The sequence below is a fragment of the Macrobrachium nipponense genome, chromosome 19 (assembly GCF_015104395.2).
Source record: "Macrobrachium nipponense isolate FS-2020 chromosome 19, ASM1510439v2, whole genome shotgun sequence".
Classification (NCBI taxonomy): domain Eukaryota; kingdom Metazoa; phylum Arthropoda; class Malacostraca; order Decapoda; family Palaemonidae; genus Macrobrachium; species Macrobrachium nipponense.
The window spans coordinates 64,213,815-64,230,654 of record NC_061088.1 but is presented as its reverse complement, the minus strand read 5'-3'; the positions used below and the strand labels follow the sequence as shown (position 1 = coordinate 64,230,654).

Genomic DNA, 16,840 nt, shown 5'->3' with positions numbered 1-16,840 from the left:
ATCTGCCAGGTAAGTATGTATAAAACTTTATTGTATCATAACAATATCATTTTTCTTATAAATTTCATCATAAAATGCACTTTTTATGATAAAGCTATTAAAAAAACCTGGTATAAAAATTTGTTCATACGCAAACAAACCTTCGGTCTTAAGAATAGGATAATTTCTATTGCCTAGCTGGATCCGTTTAAATTGCAGGTAAAAGCAAGGAATCTTGTGAGATCTGGCAACGTGTGCATATATTGGGTGAAGAGTGGTAAAGGACCACGCATCTACGCCACCGCATCAGCCTTTTCTTAACCGCCTGGGCAAGAGTTGTGATTGACCTCTCTCGGCCTTTACCTGGTTCATTGCCCATTTCGATTGTGTTTAGTGTGTGTGTGTGTGTGTGTGTGTGTGTGTGTGTGTGTGTGTGTGTGTGTGTGTGTGCTGTAATTATGGCTTCTGCTCCTTCTCAGCCTCGTCAACGTGTGTGCCCCAGAATGCCAGGTTTTCTGTGTTCTCGTTTTTTGGCTTCGGCTGCGACTGATCCCCACATCACGTGTACGTAGTAGGTGTCGCTCTAATCTTTGTACAATAACAAATCCTTGCACGGAATGCTGTGCGTGGCCTAAAGAGCAGTGGAAGTTATTTTATAGCAAGAGGGAGCATCGTAGGGTTTCTACTCTTCCCATGTGGGAGGGTTTTTCTTCTCCTCTTCCTGATGCTTCGTCTCCTGTTGCGATTACACCCCATAGTAGTGTTGTGCCTTTGTCCCTTTCCTTTTCTTCCATCGTTTCGTTGTTGGAAGTATCAGGAGCCCCTCAGGCTGATTTTTGTAATGTCATCCCTTCTTCTTTGGGAGTTAATTTGATTCCTGAGAGGGAGGGGGCTTTGTCATCATTGTCTTTTATTGCAGAGTCGGAGGCGTCCAAGATGGAGGCTCTTTGGAAGACAATGGGGCTATGGGGTTCTCCGTCCTTGGAGAGTTTTGTGATGCACTTCATGGATGCTTGCTAACCCTCTCCTCATGCTGTCCAGGCCCTCCCCCCCTCCTCCATGCCTCGTCTGCGTGGGTAGTTGAGGTCAGTCATATTGTATTGCTCTGCCAATGATAGTTGCTGCTTCTTCCAGTTAGAGGGAAGCCATGGCGTCAGCCCTGCTAGTGACGGCATGGGGTCAGTCATTTCGTATCCCTCCGCCAATGGCGTCTGCTTCCTGTTCGGATTAAGGGGAAGCCATGATGTCATTGCCACTTATGACGTCACTCCCAGTCGTCTCCACTCCACTCCACACCACTCCGAGGGATTCTCGAGCGTTCGAGATTCCTCTCCAGCTCACATCCGTACGTCTGCCACGCCCTTGCCCGTTCGCAGCAATGTTAATGGGTCATCTGTTGGGAGAGTGCGTAGTGATGTTCTTGGTGTTGTGGTTGGTTCGCCGGGGGAGTCGGCGCTTGGATGCAGCCCAGGCAGGTTAGTTGGTCCTTCGGGCTGTTTGGCTGCTGATTCTTCCATTAATTTGAACAAGGAAGGTGTTTTAGATGAGCTTACACACCCTTCTTGTTGTTGGTCTCCGTTGCCGGAGCAGGAGGAGGGAGACTTGCAAGAGATTTTGTCTGCCTTTTCAACAATTTGGAGAGTAGGACTCAGGCTCGGTCGTCTTACACTCCTTCCCGCTTGGAAGCCTTGCTGGGAGCTACGCAGGATCCCAAGTCTTCGTTTCAACTTCCCTTGTCGGGGCACATCCAGTTGGTCTTGCATAAGGTTAACGCCTCTATTTCAGATCGGGACGGTTTGCTTCGCTCTAGGGGCTGTGCCAAGCTGCTACCCCCGCCTCTCACAAAGCATGGGAGGTATTATGCTACGAACTTTGCCTTTTTTATGTCGCGTCATCATAACCAGGACGTCATTCATCTGAAGCTGGGATTGACTTTGGAGGAGGTGTGGTCGGTGGCTCCATCGTTGGAATCTACGGCAGTCTCCATGTTGCAGATGGTTTCTTGGCTGGACTTCTGGTCTATGGTCATTGCCAAGATAGCTTCTGACAGGTCCCCAGAAGGGTTGGTGAGTGCGTCCTCTCTTGCCAGTTTGTTGCAGTCTGTAGGCAAGGTGTTTTCGTATATGACTCACCTCGGTGTTAATTTTTAATGTGTTTTTCTTGAGTTTTAACCTATCCCTCTCAAATGTGTGGGACCACTGTAATTTGTATATATATATTCCATAAAGAAATCCACAAATCGGCAAGTCCGCGAATCTGGAACCACAAATAGGCAGTGTCAATTGTACTAATTAGGTTACACAAGCATAAGTCAGAAATGAAGTACTTTAGATATGGAAGTAAGAAGATAAAGACCACTTGGATTGCCATGAATTTCAAAAGGAAGTGGGATGCTTGAGAGCTTGACCAGCTGAGAAATTGTGGAAATGTACACATGAAAGCAGGCGGTGGAGAGAACTCTTATCACAAGGAATTCAGGGAATTGTGTACAAGAAAGTTGATGGAGAGACTCAGTCCTATAAGTTAAAAATGTCAATTTAGCAGTCTGTGGGTAAACTATTTAATAATAATATTAGTGGGTCTATTCCTGCTTGACAGTTCCCCCTCCCCCTAAGTTTCCCAGACTGTGTGGACAGTGGTTGGGAAGGAGGATAATCAACACTTGCTCTCTGTTTGTGGTAAGACAGGGGTTTAGGTGGGACTCTCCCATCCCCCCTCTGCACTGGACTGGTGCCATTTCTACTCATGTACCCTGCTTCTGTGATGGTATGTAGTGACTACTGGTTTTTCTGATGAAGTATTTAGGATACTTAAAAGGCTGTGTGACTTTTTCTTGGTATCTTTGGGAATCATCTTCTGCCTTACTAGAACATGTTGCTTTAGATAATCATATTCCTGCTGCTTTTGGTCCTGAAATTTTTGGAAGACCTAGCTGCTGCTGTTACTGTGGCTGCTGGAGAAATCCCCCGTGGCACTTATTGTTTCAGTATTCTAGGATCTTTTTTGACACCTACCTCAACTTACTCCTCTGTCATAGTGGAAGATGTGAGTGAGATATGAAGTAAGAGTTGAACAGGCTTATTCTGTTTCTCCACTTCACTCTTCCTCATCTTCTTCATCTGAAATCTGGAACTCTTCTAGAGCCTAGGCTTGGAGACTGGCTCCATTTATGTTATGTCAGCACCTGTCAGTAGATCATGGTTCTGTGTCGAGATGTGTTTGTTTTATTCCTTTGACACCTTGATCCCTTATGCAGCTGCCATGAGGGCTGATATGTCTACTTCCTTTTTGTTTTTGGTTAAGGTATCCTTCTCAGTCTGCCAGTGGTCTCTTAGGAATGGAGGGTCCTATGCCCTTGTAACCCATGCAGCCTAATTTGGAAGGGCATTTTTTTGAGAGATCATTCAGCTCATTCGTGAGCAGTATAGTTTTGGGGAGTGACCTTGGCAGTCCTTATGAGCTTGAATATATCCACTGAGTGAACTTTCTAACTGCTTGCCCAAAGGGTCATAGATCAATTGAAGTGTATGATTTCTGCCCCAGAGAGTTATTTTGCTTCCTGCCACTTTTAGCTTCTTGCCCCACCAGTTGACAAATGACTTAATGTTCTCTGTGGATTTCTCATCTGCTGAGTCAGGAGCATTGGAGTCATTCTCCATGGCCTTTTTCCAGGCTGCGTTGTGGTTGAGCCTGTGGCTGAACATGGCAGATTTCTTTGTCATGATGAGGCTTCTGACAAGGTCAGAGTCAGGAGTTAAGGTCAGATCCTCTCTCCCTTTAGTCACCTAACCTGTAGGCAGACTTTGTTTAGAAGCAGTTTAATACCAAGTTTCAAAGCAAGTATCAATGGAGAATAGGCTTTCCCTGCATAATGGATGGGTGTTGGACTCTTGCTCTTTCTGAAAGGAAAAGTTAAGGCAGCAGTGATGAATCAATATACTGATAGAGTTCTTTGGAGGCTTACAAGGGAAATGCAGCCTTATGGTTAAGGAAGACTCAGTTTTTTGCTAAATCTTAGTCAGGAGAGCAGCCTTCTTCTTCCTAGAAAATACCAGTAATCGTACTGTGTTTTTTTTTATGTCTGTCAGGCTCTGACTCAAACGACAGGTAGTGGAAAGAAGAAAGGAGAGGCACTGAGGTAGTGGCCCCCCTGTCCAACTGCTGCAAGTAGGGTCAGGCATATCAAACCAGAGCGCGATGAGACATTGACATTGGCTGAATAAAGCTCTGATTCTGCTCTGAGGTGAGGGTGATGATGGAGAAGAACATGGTGAAAGTCATAGACTATTGTTCTCTGGGTTTCTACTGTTTGCTTTTCCTGGTTAAGTTGACTTGAGGTTAGAGACTGAACATTGACATTTCCATGCCAAATGAATTTGTCCATCAGACTATTCAAAATAGAGAACCTACATTCAGTTTTGGCTTGTATTAGGGAGGGTGGACTTCATGTTTCTGTTAATGTAAAGGATGCATATTTCTAAATACTGAGCCATCAGAACTCCAGAAAGTACCTTGGCTGTATCTGTGAGGGTACTGTTTATCAATTCAGGATTGCTTTAGATTGACAATATACCATCCTATGTTTTTGTGAGTGTATTCACCTTGGTTTTAGCTTGGGACCATTTATAGGGGTACTTTGCTTGGGTTTATCATGGTGATTGGCTGGTCCTAAGTGTCCCTAGAGGCACAGTTGTTCCAAGACTGAGACCTCCTTGCATTCTGCCAGTATGTTGTCATTGTGGTGTGTTGGGAGAAGTCAGACCTTCAGCTCAAGCAGCGCATAAAGCACCTAAGCATGTTGACAGTACATAAAGCACCTACTATGAGATTCAGGGTCTCTGTAACACGGTTTTTTGGACTTTGCTCCTTGTCAAAGCATCGGATGTAGCTGAAAGTTGACATATGTATATTTTACAACCACACACAAATTTTGTCAGCATTATCAATAACCTAAACCCGATAGTTTTAATTTTTATAGAGTAAAAATGATCTAGCCGACGCCATGGCCAATGATTACGAGCCAAGAGTCGAAGAACATTCATTACGTAAGCAAGGTAAACAAAAACCTTTTGACTAAATGTTGCCCCGCCCATCCACCAGACAGAAATTCCATCGGCTCTGAAACCCAAAGACTTTATGAATGGCGGAACGATACATAGATGTGGGTGGGGTATCAGTGCTAGCGTAGTAATACTACTGTAGCAGTAGTGCCGCAACAGTATAGCAGTAATATACATGAATTAAACGTTTAGACCAACTGCTGGGATCCTTGAGGATCATTTAGCACTTCTTACAACTACTCGAGAAATTAGTTTTTATAGCCAGAAGTTAAATTTTCTAATCCAACAATGCCCATGGTAGCCTTCAGTGTTATCCTGAATTATAACGAGGCGAAAGTGGGAGGAGCCTCATGAAGTCACCATTCTGACGATAATTATTGGTGAAGGTTTAAAGCCAGTGTAGGGTACCGGCTATTTTTTTTTCAGTATATAGGTAGATAGCCAATAAATAAAAATTGCTTGACATTGGATATAGCAGTTATCAAATCAAGCTTGTCTACTATGTTTTTGGTAATTACCAACTATTCCCTACATCTTGTCAATCTGATTGTGACCTATAAAGTAGACTGTAATTTCTTTGGAAACTTATTTTGGGAGTTAGACTAATAATCGAAGTGTTTTTGTATTTATTAACATATTTTGTTGGTTTGTTCATTATGACAATTATCAGTGGAGAGGTTCCAGAGTTCATAAAGGTGTACTGCTTTGCTTGTATTTAAATTTGTATGTCATTGTTGCCAGAGGTTTAGCCTTCGTTACGTATAGCCAATCATCCATCAAGAAAGAGGGAAGAAATGATGTCATAAGTTACGTAACGAGTGCGTTCGAAACCTTTTCTCTGAGTAAGTTGGCCCGTCTTCAAAAAAGGTCACTTTTACATTATAAGTACCAAATTTATTCAACCTACGTATTGCAGAATACACTCAAAATTTATGTGTTGATATAATATGTTTTGTTCATGAAACTTACCTGTCAGATATATATATAGCTGTATTTTTCCGAATCCGACAGAAATTTAAACACTTACGACACACGCAGTGGGAGTCAGGTGGTTAGTACCCATTCCCGCCGCTGGGAGGCGGGTATCAGGAATCATTCCCATTTTCTATTCATAATTTTTCTGTCGCCGGTGCTGAAAACACCTGTTTTCAGTACCTCCGTCTTAGGATTTTGGAAACTTCATTGCCGCTAAGTATCCTAATTGTCATTTGATTTATTTACTTGGATTTGTGGCTAGGCATACGCTATCTTAAATTGATTTGAATTTGATTCATTTTTGCATAAAATATCTGAATCTAGTTAGGCTAGTTTCAGACGGGGTTGTCTGCAAAGATAGGGTGTGGCTACCGAAAGCTTCGGTAGATTCGCACTTGGTATGTACGAGGGGTATGGGTCTTGCTTCTTTGTTGAGATTTGTCATGTAAGGAGTGTGAGACTTTGTCTATTCCGTAAGGAAGACGTATGATTCGTATGTACGCAATTAATCAGTAAACATGTCTAATTCCGTAAGGAAGACGTATGATTCGTATGTACGCAATTAATCAGTAACAAAAGTCAGGGTAGTGAACCTGCTAACCTTCCTGTAGACTTTATTTTGCATAACCCTGTAGTATGGCCTACGGGCTATGTATATGTCTACGAGAGATGGCTCGCTCTCCTTCATTGCTGTGAAGTGCTACTTCTGTAATTGTTACTCCTAAACCCTGCAGTGTTGCCTTCGGGCCCTAAGCAGTTTTCTGTAGAGAAATTGCCCTTTCTCGATACCTTCGATTCGTAACTTAGAATCGAAGTGCTTGCTTTAGAGAGTAAAAGTGAAGTGCAGAAGTGCAGTGATACCCCTTGTGTAGTGGAGGGTGCGTCAGATCGGCCTCGTTTCGCCTCTAGGCCGGGACCTCTGCTTGACTCCCAGAACCAGGGAGAGAGCATGTCGAAAGCCGAAGGAGGGTTACGAGGAACCCCCACCGATCTGGCGTGCCTTCTGGACAGTTTTATGAATGAAAATCCCCAGACGGCCTAAAGTTGCGTGCACGTGCACGAATCCTGAAGGATTGCTTCTCGTCCTCCGAAGCGTCTCCCCGCGCAGGGGTTTGGAGCTTTCGGATGGACTCGCGCCCTCTAAATAGAAGCTTTATAGAAGAGGACGCTTCACGTCCTCTCTCTCTCTCTCTCGTTATGCGTTTCAGTGAGAAGTAAGAAGGCGAACGTCGCCTGAACTCGTGTCCGTCTTTCCACCGAGAAATACGTAAAAGAAGTCATAGTAGCAGTAAGCTTTTGAGAGCGGACGCCCAAGCCAGGGGCGCGCGGGTGCACGCCAAGCGCGCGCCAGTGGACGCCGAGCGTGCGCGCCAGTGGACGCCGAGCGTGCGCGCCAGTGGACGCCGAGCGTGCGCGCTCCAGTGGACGCCGAGCGTGCACCAGCGCACGCCAGGTGTGTCGCCTGGCTGAACGTTTCTGTTGAACTCTTCAAGCTCTTGTTTCAGATTTGGGCTTAAAGAATTTTCACCTCTACCTTCGATGATACCTTCTACCTCACCTGCAAAGAATGTGAAGTAGGCAGTGCTTCGGAGTAAGCTTAAAGTGAACAGACAACTTCTTCTTCGAAACCCAGCAAGACATCGGGTTTCGTGAATTCAAGAGGTCTCTGTCAATTAATATTGCGTTTCGCATAGGTGGATGGAGTTAAGGAAAGCTCAAGGGAAATTCTCGTTTGCTCTACCGCAAGCTTTGCCATTCTGCCAATAAATTTAAGTTGCCACTACCGCAGTCAAGACTTTGCGATAAGGCAGTTACGGGTTATAAAGGCTCGATGTCCTGCACGTCAGGACTCTCGGCAACGTTCAGTAGGATTCTTGCAAAGGCACTCATCAAAAGTACGCTCTTCAGGAAAGCGCAAGACAGGACTGCCTTTGCCATACTGCCAATAAATTTTAAGCTTTAGCAGGCATTAGTTGTGATACGGGAGAGGAAGCTGGTTGGAGAGTTTCTTCCTCTTCCCAGGATAATTTTGCCAGCTTTTTAGCCCATCTGAAAGGGCTTTTCAGATGATAGATTTTGTTAGTTCCTAGTCGGGACTACGCTGCCGAATTGAACATCGTCGTTCTACCTGACGTAAGCCCAGTCTCTTAACAGGATTCTTGCCCCTTCCTCGTTTGAGACGGGAATCGGAAAATAAAATGCTCGACTTCCTGGATTACGTTTTGTCAATTCAGTGACTTTCCCCCATTGACAATATACTATCGTTTTGTCAAGTAAGTGGGTATCCCCTCATTGACAAAATATCTCTTTGTCCCGTAAATGTTTGTTTGTTTGTTTGTTTGTATGGTGCTTTTACGTTGCATGGAACCAGTGGTTATTCAGCAACGGGACAGAGTGAACTTCTATCACCAGAAATACACATCTCTCACTCCTCAATGGAATGGCTGAGAATCGAACCCGCGACCACCGAGGTGGGACGCCAACACCATACCATCCATGCCACTGAGGCGCTCTGTCCCGTAAATGGGTTAGTTCTCATTGACAAACATCTCATTAACTTGATATTGCGTAAGCGAATAAGCTCTTATTGACAAGATTCGGAAGAGCTCTCATTCGTCATTCGCAGACTCGTACAAGAAATAGACTTGTAGACTACGTCAATGAACCCTTATGTCCAATAACATAAGAAGCTTGAGCTGACTGCTTCGATTCTCCTAAGTTTTGTTCATGAAACTTGCCTGTCAGATATGTATGTAGCTGTATTTCCGAATTCAGCTATATATATGTCTGCCAGGTAAGTATGAACAAACTTTATTGTGATATAATTTCATATTTTGCCTTGCGTTATTTTATTTCTGGTTGGTTCAAGTCATATACGCTTGCTGTAGTTACCTCTTCGGATGGCAACCGAGAGGTCTATGGTCCATTTTAAGGACATTTAATCGTTACTCCCTGCAGCCTTCCAGGAGTTTCCGATTTATCTTTTACCGTTGTATGGTAGTGTTCTGACGACACAAACGCATCTATATATTTAGCGTTTTCTGTTTCGCTTAAATATACCAGCTTGAGAGTCTCTTTATGCTAAAAATAACGGACCTTTTTCTTCATAGAATAGGGTAGCTGGCAACCCAGGCATAAAGTTAAGAGACGACTATGACAGACGATCGTAAGCTGCTGCTGTCACTGTCTTCTCCTCCAGTCCAAACGAGCCAGTACCAACTCGTTCGCTGTCATGCGCGGTAGGTTAAGTCTCTCTCTCCTGCGGATTGACTGACTAACCGTATCTCTGGGGGGCAGTACGTTCTCTCTCTCTCCTGGCGGGATTGACTGACTAACCGTACTCTGTGGCTGGCAGTTTACGTCTCTCTCTCTCGATGGACGGACTACCGATCTCTGTGCTGGCAGTTAGTCTCTCTCTTCCCGGGATTGACTGACGAACTGTATCTCTGCCCTACAATCACGGACTTTAGCCTAAGATTGAGGGGATTTCTTACATGAATGAATAAACATTGCATTCGTTTGGCCTTAATATGTTCTACAGAGATATCTTACTCCTTTCGGTGCTCGTTACCGCACGGTATAGGACTACGAGTCTACCACAACATTGCACTATTATATGCTCTCTTGCTTAGGCAAAGCGCAGCCTTATTAGGGAAGTAAACATACTGTGTGAGGGAATGGATGAGCTTGCTGGGGACCATTTCCTTCCTAAAGAAGTTTGTTTCCCTGAATAGACTGCAATTCAGCACCTCTACAGTTTTTTCCTACCGGGAAACTGAAATTTTATTAAAGATCTAGGAATGATTCTGAACATCTCTTGGTGCGTTAAGTATCTCTTGAGGTGATAGAAAGAAGGTGCCGGACATCTGGAGAGGGTTTCAGATGTCCTGGATCATAATCTGAAAGAAGTGGAAGCAATTCAGTCGTCCCTCCAGTCCTCGAAACGAGTTTTTGGAACCATGGTCCATATCAACTCTGATCTTCCACAGCTCTCTCATATCTTAGGAAGTATCTTCTCTCGGTCCCGGTTCGGGTTTACGAGAAAGAGCCTATTATAACAACAGGCGTAGAATGGAACGATCCTCTAGAGTCTAGAGGTTCGTTACAGGATTGCAAAAGTCCGTTCGAATCGTCTCGATCGAAGGCAGCAACTACTGACTTCCGAGTGGAATCTTTCTTTAGAAGTATGTTGAGAGTTGTGGAGACTTTAGGGACGTCCTTTCATTCATCTCTTCGCTAGGTTGAGGACGAAGAGGCTTCTTCTTCTCTGCTCCCTTATTCTCGATCCGGGAGCGGTAACATTAAACGCCATCCTTATGATATTGAACGGGGATGGATGTTTAGTCTCTTTTCCCCTTTTTCAATCGCTTAGGAAATGTAATAAGATGATTTATATCATCACAGGGAGCGACAATGACGCTAATCGCCCCATGTTGGCCTTCAAGACCCTAGATTCACAGAGGTCACGTCCTTCCAAGGACCTTTCCGAGAGAGTCGGTCTCCTTTAACACGAAAGGTACCTATAACCTCTCCGCTCTGAGTGACTACGTTCAGACTATCGAGATGTTGACAGCATAAGATTGCAGTCTTCCCTTTCCGTTTGAAGAATGGGATAAGCTGGCAGTCACAACTATTAAAGAATACGCAAATATGTTGTTGACGGCCTTTGGGCTCAGAGATTTGCTTCTGTCAAACAACAAAGCCCTTCACGATCTTTGAGTTCTGTGAAATCTCGAAACTCGCTCACCATCTACTTTTTGTCTCACCTGTTTTCTCGGAGTCAGACACTCGTGCGAGATCAGGAGACATATAGTAGCCCTGAGTTTCTTGTTGACGAAGTCGGTTGCGTTTATACACCCCCGATGATCGTTTAACATGAGACCAGGTTGGACTGTCAGGCATTCGTCCTTCGGGACTGAATCGCCTTTTTGCTCCTCGCTCCTTTCTCCTGGCACCAGAAGCTCGAGTCAGGAGTGGCTCAGGAGTTGATTCGCTAACGACGTTGGGTTGCGTTGATACACCCCCCAAGGTTTGCTTAGCTTGAATCGCCCAGGCAGTCCAGACACTCATCCTTCAGCGAAGAATAGTGCCTTATGGTCTTCAGGGTACAGCCTTGCTGTCCTTGATTCGTCTGACTGGGTCAACTGGTCGGTCACCTGACGTTAGTACAGACGGACTGACTGTGCATGTCCAGATCGAAGCTTTCAAGATGGAACTTAGACATAGTCTGAAGTTCTTGATGTCAAAGCATTCGAACATCTCCTACCTGTTAACTTCTTGCATGTGATCAGGAAGGCATTTTTCTAACCACCCTAGATACGACAAAGAGGGTCAGTGAGATTTTAAGCCATCGTCACAAGTTTTGGCTTTAGAGAACACAAGGCGGTGTGCTCTCTAAGCTTTTCGTTATGGCCTAAGAATGGAAACCCGTTTTGTCCTTGGGCCAGGAGCTTGGAAGCAAGGATGGCACAAGTTAGGGGGCAGGAGCCAGAGAGAGTCCTGTGCCCTGTCAGGTCTCTCAAGTTTTATCTACATAAAACTCAAGAAAGTCGAAGTCGTACGGACAATCTGCAGTGTTCCGAAAAGACCAGACTTGCCCATATCGAAGAACACCCTGGCTTTATTGTTAAGGAGGTCTTTCAAAAAAGCTCCTTCTTTGTGTTTGCACAAAGATTTGAAATCTTTTGATTTGAATGCTCACGAGGTGAGGGCGCGGCCTCGGAAGCATTTCAACAGAGCATGGCACTCAGCAACATCCTGAGTACCATGTTTTAGCGAAGCAACTCTGTGTTCAATTCACACTCCCTGCGAGATGTGAAGATGGCATATGAGATCTGCTGCTCGCTAGGGCCATACGTGTCTGCAGACACAATCTTGGGGGCAAGAAGTACCACTCATCCTATCCTGTAGAAAATGGTTAGGAAGAGCTCTTAATTTAGTAGTTGAGTCGCCGACAACGGTGACTTCTTAACTCTTAAGCCTTAGTTAACACACCTTAACTTTGGCTAGGTGGGTCAGGTGGTGATATATATTTTTATATATATATTTATTTTACTTCTTAGCCCTCATGGTATGGTCAATATGGTCTAGTCACGTCGTGGTCTCGCCCCTGTTGACAGATCATCTGGAGTGCACCAGCTATATAGGTCTCTACCTCGCTGGCAACTCTAGTAGCACAAGCAGACTTACGCGGCAGTAACCACGAAGTCAGCTATGCTAACAGGTAAGGAATCAAGATATCAATTATCTGCATATATATGTTTCCTAAAATCTTCTATTCTGTCTACTCCCACCACCAAAGGTGGGATTCAGCTATATATATATCTGACAGGTAAGTTTCATGAACAAAATGATATTGTAATGATACAATTAAGTTTGTTCATACTTACCTGGCAGATATATATATAGCTGTATTTTTCCGAATCCGACAGAAATTTAAACACTTACGACACACGCAGTGGGAGTCAGGTGGTTAGTACCCATTCCCGCCGCTGGGAGGCGGGTATCAGGAATCATTCCCATTTTCTATTCATAATTTTTATTTCCACTGTCTCCTGAGGGGAGGTGGGTGGGTACTTGATTATATATATCTGCCAGGTAAGTATGAACAAACTTAATTGTATCATTACAATATCATATTCTGAATAAGCGTTATATTTATGAAATGCATAGATAAAAAGTTATTGCGAAAAAACCGTGTTACAGAGGCCCTGAATCTCATAGTAAGTGTGTTGACAGTACATAAAGCACTTAAGCATGTTGATGTACATGGGAAGATTGAAGGCCTTTCTCTCAGTGTCTTGCATTGGCAAGAGTGTGGATGTAACAGTGCAGTTCTTGTCTTAAGTAGTACAACCAATATAGCTTTGGCAGTTTAACAGTCACTTATCAGACTTGGAGCACTTGCTTCTCCCCAGGAGTCTTCATTCTCGTTATTTGTTTCTCAGCCAGGGGACAATATAGTAGTCTGTTGGCCGGACAACTGGAACCCTCTGGTGAGAGTTCTTTTAAACTCTTGCCTCCAGAGATACTTCTCTTATAAGATGTCCAGTTGTAGTAAGATACCTCTCTGGGAATCATCTGTTCATATCTAGTTCATGTGCTTAGAGTATAATTCCACTAGGTTCAGCTAAATCCTGAACATTATTGAATACTAAAATTGTTATTTCCTTAGGTTAGCTAAGGTAGACTCTTCATATTAGATTAAGCAAAATCCAATTCTGCTGCACCCATTGCTCATTTGTGCTGCATCTTCATTGTCAATCTGTAACAGGTGAGTGGGGCAAATTCAGTGGCTGGCACAGTCAATGGGGCATTAATTTGTTCAGTGCCTCAATTTCCATGATTGCTGACTTCTTTCTTTATCTATAATATCAGAAGCAACTGTCAGTTACTGCGGTCAAAATGTAACAAGTCGGCCCATTCACAAGCTCTGAAACAATTAGGCAGTCAGGTAACTTGCTCCGAGAGACCAGTTCTCTGCAGTCCTGCAGGGTATCATAAGAGTGGTTTCAAGAATAGTCTTTTCAGTGCTTGACAATGAAGATTGCTCTTTTGCTAGTCTTCACATCATCATGATATTGAGTGACTTCTCTTCTAAATCTTGATTTTGTACATGAAACTTCCCCGGCAGATATATACTTAGCTATAGTCTCCGACGTCCCGACAGAATTCAAAACTCGCGGCACACGCGACAGGTAGGTCAGGTGACCAGCCCTCTCCTGCCGCTGGGTGGCAGGAATAGGAACCATTCCCGTTTTCTAACCAGAATTTTTCTGTCGCCGGTAGCAACAACAACGTTGTTGGTACCTCCTGCTTAGAATCTTTTCTCGTTGGCCGAGGATTATCTGTTTGACCTTTGGTGATGTATATTGATCTTTGGCTTTGGCATACGCTTATCGTGGACCGTTTTTTGGATTTTGGTTTGGATACTCTTTAAAATGTCTGACGTGGTACCTGTATTTAGAGTGTGTACGAAAGAGGGACGTAAGGTGAGGCTACCGAAAGCTGCGGTGGATCCTCACACGGTCTGTAAAAAATGTAGGGGGAATGATTGTTCTGAAACTAATACCTGTCTTGAATGTGAGAGTTTGACGGAAGTTGAATGGAAGAACTTGGCTTCTTATGTAAGGAAACTTGAGAAAGATAGAGTTAGGAGGGCTTCCATCAGAAGCTCAAGTAGATCCTGCTCTATTGAGCAGGAAGTAGCTCCTAACTCTTCTGTTAATTCACCTGCTCATAGTTTGGTTTCAGCCCCTTCCCCCAGCAGCAAACCTGTGGATGCGTCTACGGAAATGGCTGCAATGAGAGCCTCTATAATCAACTTAAAATCGCAACTGCAAGCGATGAAGGATACAGGTAAGCGCAGTGACGAGTGCAGTGATTTGTGCAGTGTCCCCAGTGAAGTGGAGGGGGCGTCTGACCGACTCCGCATTGCTCCTAGGCCTAGACCTCTTTCAGACTCCCATGACCAAGGGAGGAGGAATGTCGAAAGCCGCAAGGGGGATGTAGAGTATTCCCAACGGTCAGGCGTCCCTTCGGCAGATCCTGTAGCCGCTTCCCAGGCTGCTAAGGACAGCTATTGCAAAAGCGTCCTCAGGAAGTGCTTTTCTGACTCGGACTCTTCGTCTCCAAGAAGAGGATGGAGTTCTACCTCTAAGTCGCGCCCTCTTAAGAGAACCTGGAAAGCGCCAGCAAGCGAAACTTTGCATTCCAGTCCTGAACCTTCAGATAGTAGGCGCTCTGGCGCCAACAGACGCTCCTCGCCTGAAAGGTTTTCGTCCCCAGCGAAACCTTCTTCAGTTGCTTCTGACATGAATCGTATGTCCTCTCCATCTAAGCTCGCTGATCGAAAACTCCCTTCTAGGAAGAGTTCTCCCAGGAGTTTTTCTAGAGGCTCTTGCGCCTCTCATGACAAGTACCAGGAACCTGAGAGCCTCCTTCCGCCTGATTATTCGCGGATTTCTCGTGAGAGAATTCGTTCGTCTAAGAACTCCGAGAGAGAAGAGAGTCCCTCTCTTTTCAGAGCTCCGCAAGAAGGTAGGAGCGTTCGTTCATCCTCCAGACGATTCTCGAAGGATAGATATCCTTCTAAGGACTCAAGAGTCTCGCCGAGTAGGCACCAAGATTTTGACAAGGGCTCTTCGCCTCCCAGGAGGTCTAGGAGAGAATAAAGCTCCTCTCCTACTGGACACCAAGATAAAAGGAGCTATTCGCCTTCTAGACACATTCACCAGGACGCAAGCGCCTCTTCTTCTTGGCGACGGGAGCAAGGGGTTCTCCTTTCTTCTCGCAGGCGCTTTTCGCCTTCCAAGCGTCCTCACCAGGACGCAAGCGCCTCGCCTTCTTGGCCCAGGCGCCCTCACCAGGACGCAAGCGCCTCTCCTTCTTGGCACAGGCGCTCTCGCCAGGACGCAAGCGCCTCTCCTTCTTGGCGCCAGGAACAGGATGTTCTCCTTTCTCCTCGCAGGTGCTCTTCACCTCTCAGGCATCTTATTCAGGACGCAAGCGCCTCTCCTGGCAGGCGCAATGAGCAGATCAGAAGCCCGAGTATAGGGAAACTCCAGGACGCTTGCAGGAAGGAGGATAGGACCAAGTTTTCTGATAATATCCAACAAGTGGATATTGATTCTCCTGCAGATAGGAATCGTGAGAGAAAAAGGCTTCTTTCTCCAGATCGAGCTACAGAAAAGGGAAGAATGTGTTCTCCTCATAAGGATCTTTCTCCTGGGAAGCCCTCTTCGCCTGCAGCTCCTTTGGAAGAAGTGTCGGAAGAAGAAATTCCCAAAGATGCAGGAGTTTCTGACTATAAGAGACTTGCTTCTCTATTGTTGCAAGTGTTTGGAGACTCTCTACACCCATCGGATCCCCCTTCTCCGGGGTCTTTATTATCCAGTACGAAACTGTCAAAGTCCTCCTCCTTCGTCAGAATGACCCCTACTCTTTCTATGAGAAAGTCTCTTTAAGAGTCTCGAGAGCTGGCTCAAATCGAAAAAGGAAGCGGGAAAGACGGTATTCGCTTGTCCTCCTTCCAAGCTGAAGGGAAAACCGGGTATGTGGTATGACACCAAGGAGCTGATGGGCCTGGGACTCCCTTCGTCCTCAGATGCGGACTTTTCCGCACTGGTGGATGCATCAAGACGACGCTCTCTGCATTCTGCAAAAGCCTCTTGGGGGATGTGTGAGGTAGATCATCTCATCAAGGGCCTGTTCAAGACTCTTGAAGTCTTTAATTTTATGGACTGGGCTTTGGGAGCTTTAGCCAAGAAGTCTCAAGACCCAGACTTCGTTAGCATGGAGGAGTTGGGTAGCGTATTAACTTGCCTAGATAAGGCGGTTATGGATGGCTCCAATGAGGTTGCATCCCTTTTTGGATCCTGTATTTTGAAGAAGAGGGCAGTGTTTAGCTCCTTCTTAACGAAATCTGTTTCGCCTCTGCAGAGATCCTCCCTTTTGTACGCGCCCCTCTCTAGTCACCTTTTTCCTCAGGAAATCGTGAGGGATATTTCGAAGACCTTGTCAGAAAAGGCCACACAGGACCTGTTGGCCCAGTCGGCTAAAAGGCTTAAACCTGCTGTTCAGGTAGCGAAGAAGGAGAAAGTTCCCTTCCAGCAGCCCTTTCGGGGAAGGTCCAACCCTAGATCCTCTCTCAGAAGTAGACGATCGGAGAAGAGAGGAAGGTCTTCTCGAAGGCCGTTCGTCAAGAACCAATGAGACTGCTGTCCTCCAGACAAAAGTGGGTGCCAGGCTTCTAAACTTTTACAAAACTTGGGCACAGAAAGGTGCCGATGCCTGGTCCCTATCCATCCTAAAGAAAGGATATTTAA

General features: G+C 45.2%; 1 protein-coding gene across 1 annotated transcript in view; it reads left to right on the top strand.

The window, feature by feature from the left end:
• Positions 1-16,840, top strand: part of LOC135217549 (thioredoxin-related transmembrane protein 2 homolog) — a 30,350-nt gene that overhangs the window by 1,065 nt on the left and 12,445 nt on the right. The window lies entirely within an intron of this gene.